The sequence below is a fragment of the Aphidius gifuensis genome, linkage group LG2 (genome assembly GCF_014905175.1).
Source record: "Aphidius gifuensis isolate YNYX2018 linkage group LG2, ASM1490517v1, whole genome shotgun sequence".
NCBI lineage: Eukaryota > Metazoa > Arthropoda > Insecta > Hymenoptera > Braconidae > Aphidius > Aphidius gifuensis.
This window is the reverse complement of record NC_057789.1, coordinates 13,337,152-13,350,057: the sequence shown is the minus strand read 5'-3', so window position 1 is coordinate 13,350,057 and position 12,906 is coordinate 13,337,152. Positions and strand designations below refer to the sequence as shown.

The following is a 12,906-nucleotide window of genomic DNA, read 5'->3' as shown; positions in this document are numbered from 1 at the left end:
AGAAAGGAAGGATAATTCTAAAAATTAAAAACTGAAAAAAAATTGGTTTTATATCATTTATTTAATAATAAATCTCAATTCTCCATTGTCAGTTTCTTCTTTACATTTTTAACAATCTCTCTATTGTACAAAATAAAATATTCTAACTTGATCTTCACAATAATTTTGTATTGGATGTTTTTTGCATCGTTTTAATTTTGAAATTGTTTGATTTGAACGTTGTTCTACAGATAATTTTTCTCGAATTTCATCAATTTGATGTGAAGCAAATTTGATAATAGCCATCACTGGAAGTGCCGCAATATTTTTTTGTGTCAATTCAGTTATATTTTTAAAAATTAGATTGTTTTTTTTCATGTTGGCTCTTGTTGAGAATGTTTTATACCAATATTCATATCATTGTGCATTTTCATATGCACATTTGTAAGAACTGCATTAGGAATATGAGTTCATATGTCGTGTTGCTAGATGTTCTGTCTTTGATATTTTCGTATCTGGACAACCCAATTCTTCTAAACTGAATATTGTCATCGGATTATAACGTAAGATAAATGTTAACCATTTCTTTTATCTTTACCTTTGACAAATAAATAATTAAATTTTCCAACTAATTCTTCATTGATTGTTAATACGTTATTATATTGATCACAACAAGATATATATCCATGATAATTTTTTCACAATTATCCACAATTTTTATATTCTTCAGTTAGACGTGATTTTTCACAAGGTGGTTTGAATATTTTATAGTTGGTGAAGATCTTGAATTTATAGGTTGGATAACCAACTCTTTTACAACAAATAAACCTTGAGGTTCTTGAAATCCTTGAAAATCAATAAATGCTGACATTTTGTTTTAATATATATCAACTCAGCTCAACTCAACTGTATAGTGACCAGTTCTAAACTGATGATATTTTTATACCCTGAGTAACCACTCCCCTCTTTTTTCTATCCCTTCCACTTCTTATTTACTCCTACCATTTTTACCCCCTCTACGACTTATTTTACAAACATCGAATAGATGATGATGAAATATTGAAATTACTTACAATACTTTCTGTAATTTGTCTTGATGATGCAAGAGCTAAGGTTCCAACCTATAAAATGATTGGTCCTCAGTTCGAACCATCATCAAGACAAATTTTTTTTTTTTTAATTCCATCAACATTATTTTATTATAAAATGGAAAAAAAAAAAATATTCCTTCGAGCCGGATTTGAACCAGCGACCTCTGGATATCTCTCATATTTTAATTAAACCAATTACAGTCCATCGCTTCTACCAACTGAGCTATCGAAGGCGATTTAGTTTTTCATTGAATAATATTTGAAGAAATATTCTTTTACCGACAGGGAATAGCATAATCTCTTGTTTGTTTCAGGGGATAGCGTGCCAAACTCTCATGTGAAAGGTCCGAGTTCAAATCTCGGTTAGGGAAAATATTTTTTTTTCATTAATAATAATAATAATTACACAAGATGACGTCTTTCAAAAACCAAAGATGACATTTAAAAAAATCCAATATGGCGACTTACGGAAAAACAATATGGCGTCGTATGAAAAATGGGACCCGTGAATTTCAATTTCAATGGCGTCTTATAGAAAAACAAATATGGCGTATTATAGAAAAGAGGGACCCCGGGAATTTCAAAATTTCAAAAATTTAAAATGGCGTCTTATAGAAAAACAAATATGGCGTATTATAGAAAAGAGGGACCCCGGGAATTTCAAAATTTCAAAAATTTAAAATGGCGTCTTACGAAAAACCAATATGGCGTCTTATAGAAAAAACAATATGGCGTCTTATGAAAAAATCGGACCCCCCATGGCGATTTGACCTAATTAATCAATTGGAGGACCCCCTGTGGCGATTTGACCTAATTAATTAATTAGTTAACCTAATTAATTAATTTAAGGACCCCCTGCGGTGATTTGACCTAATTAAATTAATTCGCGGACCTCCGGGGAGATTTGACCCAATTAAATTAATTCGCGGACCCCCTGGGGTGTTATCCGCGGATTCCGCGAAATCACCCGCGGATCGCAGCGGGGGGTCGCGGGCCTCGCGGGGGGAAGGGGGGTGGCACAGCGGGGGGTGGCCCAGGATCCTCCTATGTATACTACTCAAGACTATTATAAATGACATCAATGGGGCGCCTGTTCGATGTTTATAAGATGTCTTGATACACCAAACCTTATCGTGGCGAATGCACCACTCCTCCATCGAAGAGATGAACTCACCGAAGGCTGCGTACAAAGCCCGATCGTAAACCTATCGAACTGCAGGCTAGGAAAGCGTGATTATATTCTCGCTACATAATGTGTATGCGATGGTTAGACAATCATCACACATAAATGTGTATGTGTGAGTTCATGAATGGATCGCTGTAAATAATAACAATAATAATAATATTGAGATATATTATTATCTCAATGGCAATGTATGTGTAAGACCTGGTCACGGATGGATCGCTGTATGGTTCCCTATACAAAATACATATCTCACGTGTAGACTATTTGCTCCCACACTTACGATACTTGTGACGTAGGTATTTTACTATAGTATAGTCGCAATGTAATATAGGCGTATGTAATACACTATGCTTGGTTCACGATAGTTCCCTCAGGTTTGGTTGCGTATTTCATAATCCAATCAGGTGGACCGCGCCCCTCCACCATTTCTAAAACTGAGTTAGGCTCCCGAATTAGTTCTCGTGACTCCCACGGTTGTTGGCCTCCGAGATAACCAACATGGCTCCCCCCGGTGATTTTGAGGAGGATGGTGAGAAATCCTCGTTGTTAACCTTGGCCGATAGTTCTCGCCGCGCAGGTCAGAAAATAGGTTACAATATATACTATATATATGTATGCTTTGAATAAAAGGAAAAACAAACAAATTCTGCTATACCATCAATGATAAATAACTAACACATGAGGCTGCATACACACACATACATGCATGTAAAAAAAAATTCAGAAGTAGGAATAGGCGCGGGGTATGCGCAACGTATCCGAAGAAATTAGACATTTCAGCTTGAAAATTTATTTTTTAGTAAGATTTAATACCTGGCTTTTACTGACTCTTATATCTTTTTTATTATTTGTTGGAAAAAATTGAGAGTAGGCTCATTGGAAAGAGAGGCATCGATATACATAGTCAAACTATTTTTATTTTTTTTTTTCGCTACGCTTTATGCTGTCATTCGTAGCTAGGATTCAGAAAAATCTTAAAAAATAACGATAACTAAAATAAAATAATATTTTATTTTTAATTTGAACGAATTAAAAAATATTATATTTTAATTTTTTTACGCAATAAATAATGAATTATAAAAATTGTTTATTGTGTAAAAAAATTAAAATATAACATTTTTTCATTCGTTCAAATTTAACAGGGAATATTATTTTATTTTAGTTATCATTATTTTTTCTACGCTTTATGCTGTCATTTGTAGCTGGAAATAAGAAAATAATGATAAATAAAATAAAATATAACTTTAAAATGAATGTTTTCACCTTTATTAAAAAACCACATTCAATTAACTCTTTTCCTAATAGAAATATACAAACGGTTAGCCATTGCCGCGTCTAAGATTATCTGTCTCTTCTCTTTCAGTAAGCAATTTGCATGAAAATCTTCTTGTAAAAAATTGTGAAACAATGAACACAATAGAAATGGATACTGGATACTAGCGAAAGCCATGAAGATCTTCGCTTCAATAATGTTTGTCAAAAAACTTGGAATAATAATGTTTGTAATGACAATAGATTACAAGATATAACAATCGATGGATTGTTAATAACTGATTATAATTATCTTTTCCAACAATTGCATGAAGCATTTGATGGAAAACATGTAGGAAGTTGTAATGGCCGTTTTCAGGATATCAGAATGGTAAAGACATATGCCCAAGGCCTGAGAACTCAAATAACTTTTCGCTGTTCTGGTTGTGGGGTTTCACAAGGGAATTTGGAAAAAAAATATGGACAAGTCCAATCAATCCCAAAGAAGGACTTGAAATCAATGATAGTGTAGTCGCAGGTACTTTGATATCTGGGATGGGTTATTTAACCCTTAAAGAATGCATGGCCATGATGAATATCCGTGGAATGAATGCCAAAACGTATCGTCAGAGGCGAGGTAAACTCAACAAACCTAGTTTTTTTTTTTAGTTTTTTCTAAAAACTAAAAACCTCCGCCGTCCTTCAATTCGGCAATATAAAAATCGTTTAGTTTTTTTTAGTTTTTTTTTAGTTATTTTTTTTAGTTTTTTCTAAAAACTAAAAATCTTCGCCGTCCTTCAATTCGGCAATATAAAAATCGTTTAGTCTTTTTTAGTTTTTTCTAAAAACTAAAAACTTCCGCCGTCCTTCAATTCGGCTATATAAAAATCGTTCAGTTTTAAATTTTTTTTTTTTTTTCTCAAAAACTATTATAGATAGGGGAAAAAACCCATCATGCGGGCGATAGAGTTTTTTAAGACGCATAATATAAGCCTTATACGAAGTCTATTGATTTCGCGTTGAGTTATTTATTGCGCCGTTTTTCAGTTTTTTTTCGGCAAACCATAACTTTTGTTATAATCAAGATAGGGAGTTCGTATTAGGCTTGAATTATGCGCCTCAAAAAAATCGAGTCACGGCATTGGGCTTTTTTTTTTCTCTCAATAACGGTTTTCGAGAAAAAAAATTAGATATCAGAATTTTTTTTTTTCAATTTTATAGTTTTTTTTTTCTCAAAAACTATTATAAATGGAAAGGAATTTTGCAAACGGGCGATAGAGTTATTTGAAGTGCATAATATGGGCCTAATAAGGAGTCTCCTCTATGATTTTGCGTCGAGTTATTCATTGCGCCGTTTTTATAACTTGTTAAATTTTCACATAAAAACGTATGTACTATTTTAAGTTACATCAATAATAATTTAAGAATAATGAAATATAAAACAGAGAAGATTTACAAACAAAAAACCTATATAAATACTCTCTGATGGATAGTTTAGACACAACAAATTTTTAAGTAAGAAAAAAAATTTTTTCAAAATTTAAATTTTTGTTTTTTGATTAAAAACTATTATGAATAGAGCAAAAAACCTATCACGCGGGCGATAGAGTTTTTTAATGCTCTTCTTTTGAGCCTAGTACGGAGTCTCTTGGTTACTTAGTTCGTGAGTTATGAGCGTTTTTTTTTTTTCGCCGATGAATTCAAGACTGCGGTTGAGCCTATGACTTCTAGCTTCCGTAAAAGAAAATGCTTTACGTGTTGAATGTAATATAACAATAAGTGCATATTTGAATAATCATCAAGTACATACTATAGATGAATTTTTTTCTGGTGTTCCACCAGGATATGAGATCATAGAAGTACCTTCACATGTAATTTATCTACCAGTCGCCGTCTGAGCAATACATCATCTTCAGCTAAAAATTGTTGATCAGGACGGAAATTTAGTAAATTTCCGAGAAGTCATAGCAATAAGACTACATGTGAAAAGTATAAAATAATGAGTATCGTCTTTCAAAAGAGAATAGTTGGAAACAGTCATATAAATGAACCAACATGTTAAAAACCCATCAGTCATCATCGGACACTCCGAGTATTAACACGTCCAAACGTTCAATTTCTCAAGAGTCTCAATTTCAAACCACGTCAAATAAAGTGAAAGTAAAATTATGTTGTTTTTAGGGAATTTTAATTTCCTATTGTTTTCGCTTTTCATCTGGACCCCTCCCCCCCAACTATGGTAGACCCCCCCCCGGAAAATTTTTTAAGTCCCTTAATCTAAATACGATAAATATGGGGAACATCATTAAATATGAAAGAAAATATAGAAAAAATACTGAATATAAAGAAAAAAACGATAAATATGGGAAAATATCAGTGAATATAAAGAAAAAATTACTGAATATAAAGAAAAAACCGATAAATATGGAAAAATACCAGTAAATATGAAGAAAAAAGCGCTAAATAAAAAGAAAACTCTTATAATTATGGGAAAATATCAGGGAAATATCAGTAAATATGGAGGAAAAATTATTGAATATGAAGAAAAATTCGATACATATGAGAAAATATCAGTAAATGTAAAGAAAAATGTAGAAAAAAATAGAAAAATATCAAAGATAAATCAGTAAATATAAAGAAAAAAACGATGAATATGGGAAAATATCAATAAATATAAAAGAAAAATTACTAAATATAAAGAAAAAATCGCTGAATATAAAGAAAAGTCCGATAATTATGAGAAAATATCAGGGAAATATCAGTAAATATCAAGGAAAACTCACTGAATATAAAAAAAAATACGATAAATATGAAAATTATTAGTAAATATGAAAGAAAAATCACTGAATATAAAAAAAAATACGATATATATGGAAAAATATCGGTAAATATGAAGGAAAATGTTGAAAAAAATATGTCAATATCAAAGAAAAATCAGTAAATATAAGAAAAATTACGATAAATATAGGAACATATCAATTAAGTTCTCCCCCCCTCCTCCAACCATAGTAGATCCCTCAGAAGTCCCTTAATTAATGTAAACACGATGAAATGGGAAAATATCGAGGAAACATCAGTAAACATAAAGGAAAATATAGAAAAATATAGCAAAATATCATGAAAAATTCACTGAATATAACGAAAAATATGATAAATATGGAAAAATATGAAAGAAAAACCACTAAATATATAAAAAAAAAAATATGATTTCAATTATGTTACTCCCTCTTAATCTGCGAATAAAAATCTAAGAGAAATTATCAAATAAATCACAAAAAAAAAATAAAAATGAAATGACAAGTTTAAAAAAAAACAGAAGAAAATAATACAATATATGTGACCTAAGATATAATAATGTGGAGAATAATCAGAATCCATTTCAGTCAAATTAAAAACAACATATAATAACCAAAAATTAATGACATCAAAATAAAAACAAAATTAATGCAACAACATCACATCATCAATAGAAAAAAAAAAAAAACATCTATCATTTTTAACCAATTTGAGAACAGATACAACGAAATTTTTGAAATCATAAGCCAATAAAATCGAATTGGGTAAAAGAAAACAAGAAGGGAACAATCGAAAAATGAAGAAAAAAAAATAAAACTGAGTGATAAAAACACAACAAAAAATACATTGATGAAAAAGGAAATTACAAAAATAACAAATTTGAAATTAAACACAATATGGTAAGTCAAAAATTAGAAATGAATATAATTTACATAAAAAATTAAATTAAAAATTCAATACAGTGACACAATTCGGGCATGAATAATAAATAAAAGTGAAATAAAGGAATAGAAAAACGAACGAGAAACTGATAAAAAATTTACGATGGATATATGTGATGAAAGTGACAAAATAAGATCTATTTTTTTTTTTTGAAGAAGCTGCAAATGAAGATCATGGATTGATTGAGGTACCGTTATCAATAAAATGTATAAAACGAAAAAGAAAATTATTAACATATGATAAATTATTAAATATTCAAGTTGAACAAAATATATATGATCACTGAAGGATTAGTGAGAAAAGTTAATAAACAAAAGATAATAAACAGAGGCTAATATAAAATTCGAAGACGATGAGAAAAATGAAAATATAATAAAGATTAATTTCGAATTGAAAAAATACAAGAAATCATCTACCAAATAATTCATGTGCAGGTAAAATTATTTTAGCAAAAAAAAAAAAAAAAAAATTTTCAATGCTGATAATGTTATTATATAGATATCACCGCAGTTATAATAGCAATAAATGAAATAGAATTTATATATGCAATGACAGGACGGTTATTAAAAAAAAGAACAATAACATTAGCAGACGACAGTGATTATGAAGTAAAATAAAATTTGAATAAAAAAAATTTAATAAACCAAGTAAAGATAGTAAATTTACTAAAGAAAATATGGAAGGAACAAACAAAATGATGAATAATTTTTAGTTGTAACAGTAATCATTGTAACAATAGAGAATAAAATAAATTTGTAATCACGAATTTCAATAAAGAAATTAAAATTCCCCCCGCAGGGCAGGCACAGTTGCTTCAGAAACTGTTTCATCATTTTTTTTTTGTTCTAAACCATGGAAGAAATCCTAAATATTCAAAATTCGATTGTTTTTGATGAGTCTATAGCTCATTATGAACTCGATGCTTATCAACCATATGGAGCGCCATCTTTCAATAATAATGATAAAATAAGAATTGGAATTCAACATCAAGATCTTTGCATACTACCATCTAAAAGTACTCTACATATTTAAGGATAATTTACAAAAAATGATGGAACTGCTGTCACAAATACTACAAGTCTAGTAAAAATGACTATTGCTCATTTATTTGAAGAAATCCGCTATGAAATAAATGCTGTTGAAGTAGATCGTAGTAAAAATGTAGGACTCACAACTCTCATGAAAGGTTATGTATCACTCACACCTAATCAGAAAGCACTATTGGAAAATTCATGCTGGACAGATTCTGCTATCAATAATGCAAATAGATACTTTGATATATCAATACCAATGAGCTTACTACTTGGATTTGATGAAGATTATCGTAAAGTGATTACTAATGCAAAACATAAACTCATTCTTTTCTCTAATTTTTCTTTAATTCAACTCAATTTTTCTTTAATTCAGAAAGATTTCGATCGACACTAGACTATGATACATCATGCAAGATTGACCAACAAGTCTCACTCTTATATAACCAATTCGGACCTTCCACCATTGCCGATTTTTTAAAAATACACGTGGGGCTTGCCCGCGAGATAAAGCGTCAGCTGGATACTGGATTATCTTTGGGATTTACATAACGCCACAGATTGATATTAGTGAAGTTCTGAATTTTCGCTACTCTATTTGATGTAAGTGTTTTTAACAAATGAGGTGCCGTTTTTAACCAGTGCAGTACTGTCGTAGCATCAGTCCACAAAGTAACCTGTGAAAATTGAAATTTCAAGACTGGTTTGATCTCAGCATATAACTGGGACAACAATAAGGCACCACAGAGTTCAAGTCGAGGTATAGATTCCTCACTATCTCCCTTGTTAGATTTAGTCGAGGCGACTCAGGATTTAGCACGAATTAACTGACACGTCACTTGTCCATCACTTGATACTGACTTTAGATAAATACATTTCCCCTAACCAATTTTGCTAGCGTCACAGAAACCATGCAATTGTATTTCGCTTTCAGCTTGGAAACTTAAATTTCGTTTAATGGAAGCGTTATTTAAAAGATTTAATTCTTTGAGAAAAGAACCCCACCTGTGGTGAAGATCAGTTGGATCTGACTCGTCCCAATCTACCTGAGCCAGCCATAAATCCTCCATGATTTTTTTTGCTAACAGGATGACGGGCTTTAGTAAATTTATTTGATTCTTCGAGAGAGGCGACAGAATATTTTATTGTATCGTGTTGAGCGTCCCACATCATACTTAATGTTTTGAGAGTAGAAGCTTATCTAAAAATACTTGAGCATTTATGTTCTTTTCCGATAACCCTTTTAATAGCCTACGATCATTAGAAGCCCATTGTCTAATATTGAATTGCCCTTTATTCAATAATAAAATGATTTCATCTCGTAAAGCTTCTTCAACACTATCAGCTCCTGACAAAAGATCATCGACGTACAAATCCGATTTCCGAGTCTTAGATGCACGAGGAAAATTTCTTGCTTCGTGATCGTCATCTTCCAGCTTATGAATTGTACGAATGGCTAGAAATGGAGAAGAAGAGACTCCGAAGGTGACAGTGTTGAATCGAAAGGTCTTAATCTGATTATCCACACGCCACAAAATTCTTTGATATTTACGGTCATTGTCATGTAACATTATTTGCCGATACATTTTTTTTATATCGGCTGTGATGACATATCTATGACACCGAAATTTTACTAGCTGAATGAATAATTTTTCTCGAATAGTTGGGCCGACCATTAATTTGTCATTTGAAGAAATATTTAGATTTGATTTCGCTGACGCGTCGAAAACAACTCGACCTTTAGTAGTATTACTGGAAGTTTTTATAACCACTTGATGCGACAAATAATAGCCAGTATTAGAAAGGTCGTTTACTAACGACATGTGACCTAATTTTCTATACTCTTCCAAGACTTTACGATATTCAACCTTTAACTCTGAGTTAGTTACGAATTTTTTTTCTAAAGCGAAGAAACGTCGGAATGCTGCGGACCGTAAATCACCAATTTCTTTATCAGTGTTAAATTAAATAAAACGTGTTACATTTTTATATAAATTGGCCATATGACATTTGATTGGTTTAATTGGAGCAGGATCAACAAATTGACCAGCTACTACCCAACCCAACGATGTTTTTTGTAAACAAATCTGATAATTGTTTTTTGTTTCAATGATTTGTCCTATGGACAGCAAAGACATGGTCGGACAAGCGCCAATGAGTAGGTCGACTGAATTAGGCAGATGAAATTGAGAATTAGCTAATGGTATATTTTTAGGAATATCAATAAGATGTCTCTGGAAAGGTTCTGCTGGTATCAAGTCTGTGATTTTAGGCATCGTCAAGAATTTTAAAGTTTGATTAAATGAATTATGGGTAGAGTACAACGTGATATCGACTATATGCTTGGTCATAGTATTTATAGAATTTATCCCACCAACTACTTTGAAAAAAAAAACCAGAAACTTAGAAAAAATAACGAAGTTCCCCCGCCGGGAATCGAACCCGGGTCTTTTGCTTTCCGGGCAAACGCCTTGACCACTAGACCACAGGGCTTCTTACTTTTTCTAAGTTTCATCAAGTTAACTCCGACGTCCTTCTATGCGTCAATTCATTTCACAGGTACCTTTAGGCGGCTTACTCATTCTTGCGTAATAAAATTGACTGTAGAACCAGTGCCTAACAAAACACGACATGAGATGAAATCATTTTGAGGTTCCTTATATAATAACACGCGTTACACCATAAGATTTTTCCAGTAGTTCTTATGCTGTCTTATAATTACAGTTCCCCGAATCAAAGATACTAATTTTATTTGCAGCATCCCCTATCAAAGCAGATTTAAGATACTCTAATTTTTGAACGTCATGCAATTGATTTTTGGGATTGTCGAACAAAGGCATTCTTAAAGACTAACCAATTTTCGTATTTCCCGTCGAATAACGGCAATTTGGCGTGTGGTAATTTAATAGAATTAGGATAAGACATTGCATTTTGATTGTTTGTGCCGTCGGCATCACGGTTATAATTATTGTTATTGGCAAGCGTTAAAATGACCTTAATATTAGGGGCAATGCTAAAATATAAATTTTGAATATCTTCAAAATTCGTGTCATGATTATTGTCATGATCTAACAAAACAATTTCATAATGTTCTTCAATTAATTTATACGTTTCATTCATACGTTCCAAACGCAATTGCAAGTTGGGTTTTTCAAGCGCATCACTTTCAACGAAATTTTTTAATTGATTTAGTTGATTTTAAAGGTACTTCTTTTTTAGATTAGTAGCTGAAATCTACTTTTAGGAGGCATGATGAAAATTAGGAGGAGTAGAATCTAATCGGTAAACTTTATTAATATAACTTGCCTTGATGGAGATGACGTAACGATCGATGTTGTCTATTGAGACTCAACTGCGTCACTGGTGGTAACGTCACAATTTCTTTTATGCAAATTATTTCACTTCACTTTCAGTTTGTACTGTGTTACTTCGTTAAATTGTTGATTTGCATGTGATTAACAAATTACAGAAACCCGTGCATTTTTCAAGATTCATCTCCACAAGGGATGCCACAATGTTTTAACCATAAATATCAAATTGTAGTTGATGAGAAAAAACGAAAAACAAATAGTGATATAACATAAATTAATGTATTTTAAAAAAAAATGCTGGTATATATATTATGTAAAATTTTTACATACACGGATTTTGTGGGTTTTCCGGCAAATTTTTTACGTGGTTGAACATTGCGCGTCATTCTAGAGTCTTGTATTTGCCCACGTAGAAAAATTATATCTGAAATATATCTCAATTATATCTCAATTATATCTCAATTTCGACAGATATGGAGGAGATATAAAAAAGATATGGAATATATCTAAATAATATATATTATATATTATTTTTATATTCCTGGTAGAAAAAATTATTCATCTATATATGTAAAGTCCGAAAATATAAATAACGAAATTATAAACTAACGAAAAAATATGGAATATATATACAGACTGTCCCATTTGAATTGGATAATGGATTTTTCTTGAAAATTATAGCTCAAATTGAAAAATGATTCTAGGGAGGGGACAAATAAAAAAAAAAATTCAAAATGGCGGAGTTTTAGGTATGAACATAGTTTTTTTTAATGGATACTGTATTTTTTTTTTGCACCAAAATGTTTCTTACATCAAAACTAACACTTTTTATTCGAAAAGTTTTTCGATAAAATCACTTTTTTTTTCGGCCCAATTTTGTCTGTTAATGGATTTTCTTCAAGAAATATGGCTCAAATTTAAAAATGATATTCAGAAAAGTTGTAGTGATCAGGATGACAAACATGAAAAGAAAAAAAAAAATTTCAAAAAGTTCAAAATGGCGGAGTTTAAAGTATGAACATCTTTTTTTTTTGAGGTTAGGTGTAATTTTTTTTTACTAAAAAATTGTTCGCATCAAGATGAACACTTTTTCTAAATAAAATTTTTTGGCTAAGTCCATTTTTTTTATCCATGCTTCTCACTCCGCCATTTTGAATTTTTTACCAAATTTTTTTTTTTTTTCGTGTTTGTCTTCCTAAACGCTACAACTTTTCCGAATATCATTTTCAAATCAAAGCCATTTTTTTTTGAGGAAAATCCATCAACAGATAAAATCGGGCCGAAAAAAAAGTGATTTTATCAAAAAATTTTTCAAATAA

At 31.0% G+C, this 12,906-nt stretch overlaps 1 non-coding gene across 1 annotated transcript; it reads right to left on the bottom strand.

Annotated features, from left to right (window-relative positions):
* Window positions 1-1,204: 1,204 nt before the first annotated feature.
* Window positions 1,205-1,303, bottom strand: Trnay-gua. Its single transcript has 2 exons — window positions 1,266-1,303; window positions 1,205-1,240 (listed from the first exon to the last, which is right to left on the bottom strand). It is a non-coding gene; the product is annotated as a tRNA-Tyr (tRNA).
* Window positions 1,304-12,906: the final 11,603 nt, after the last annotated feature.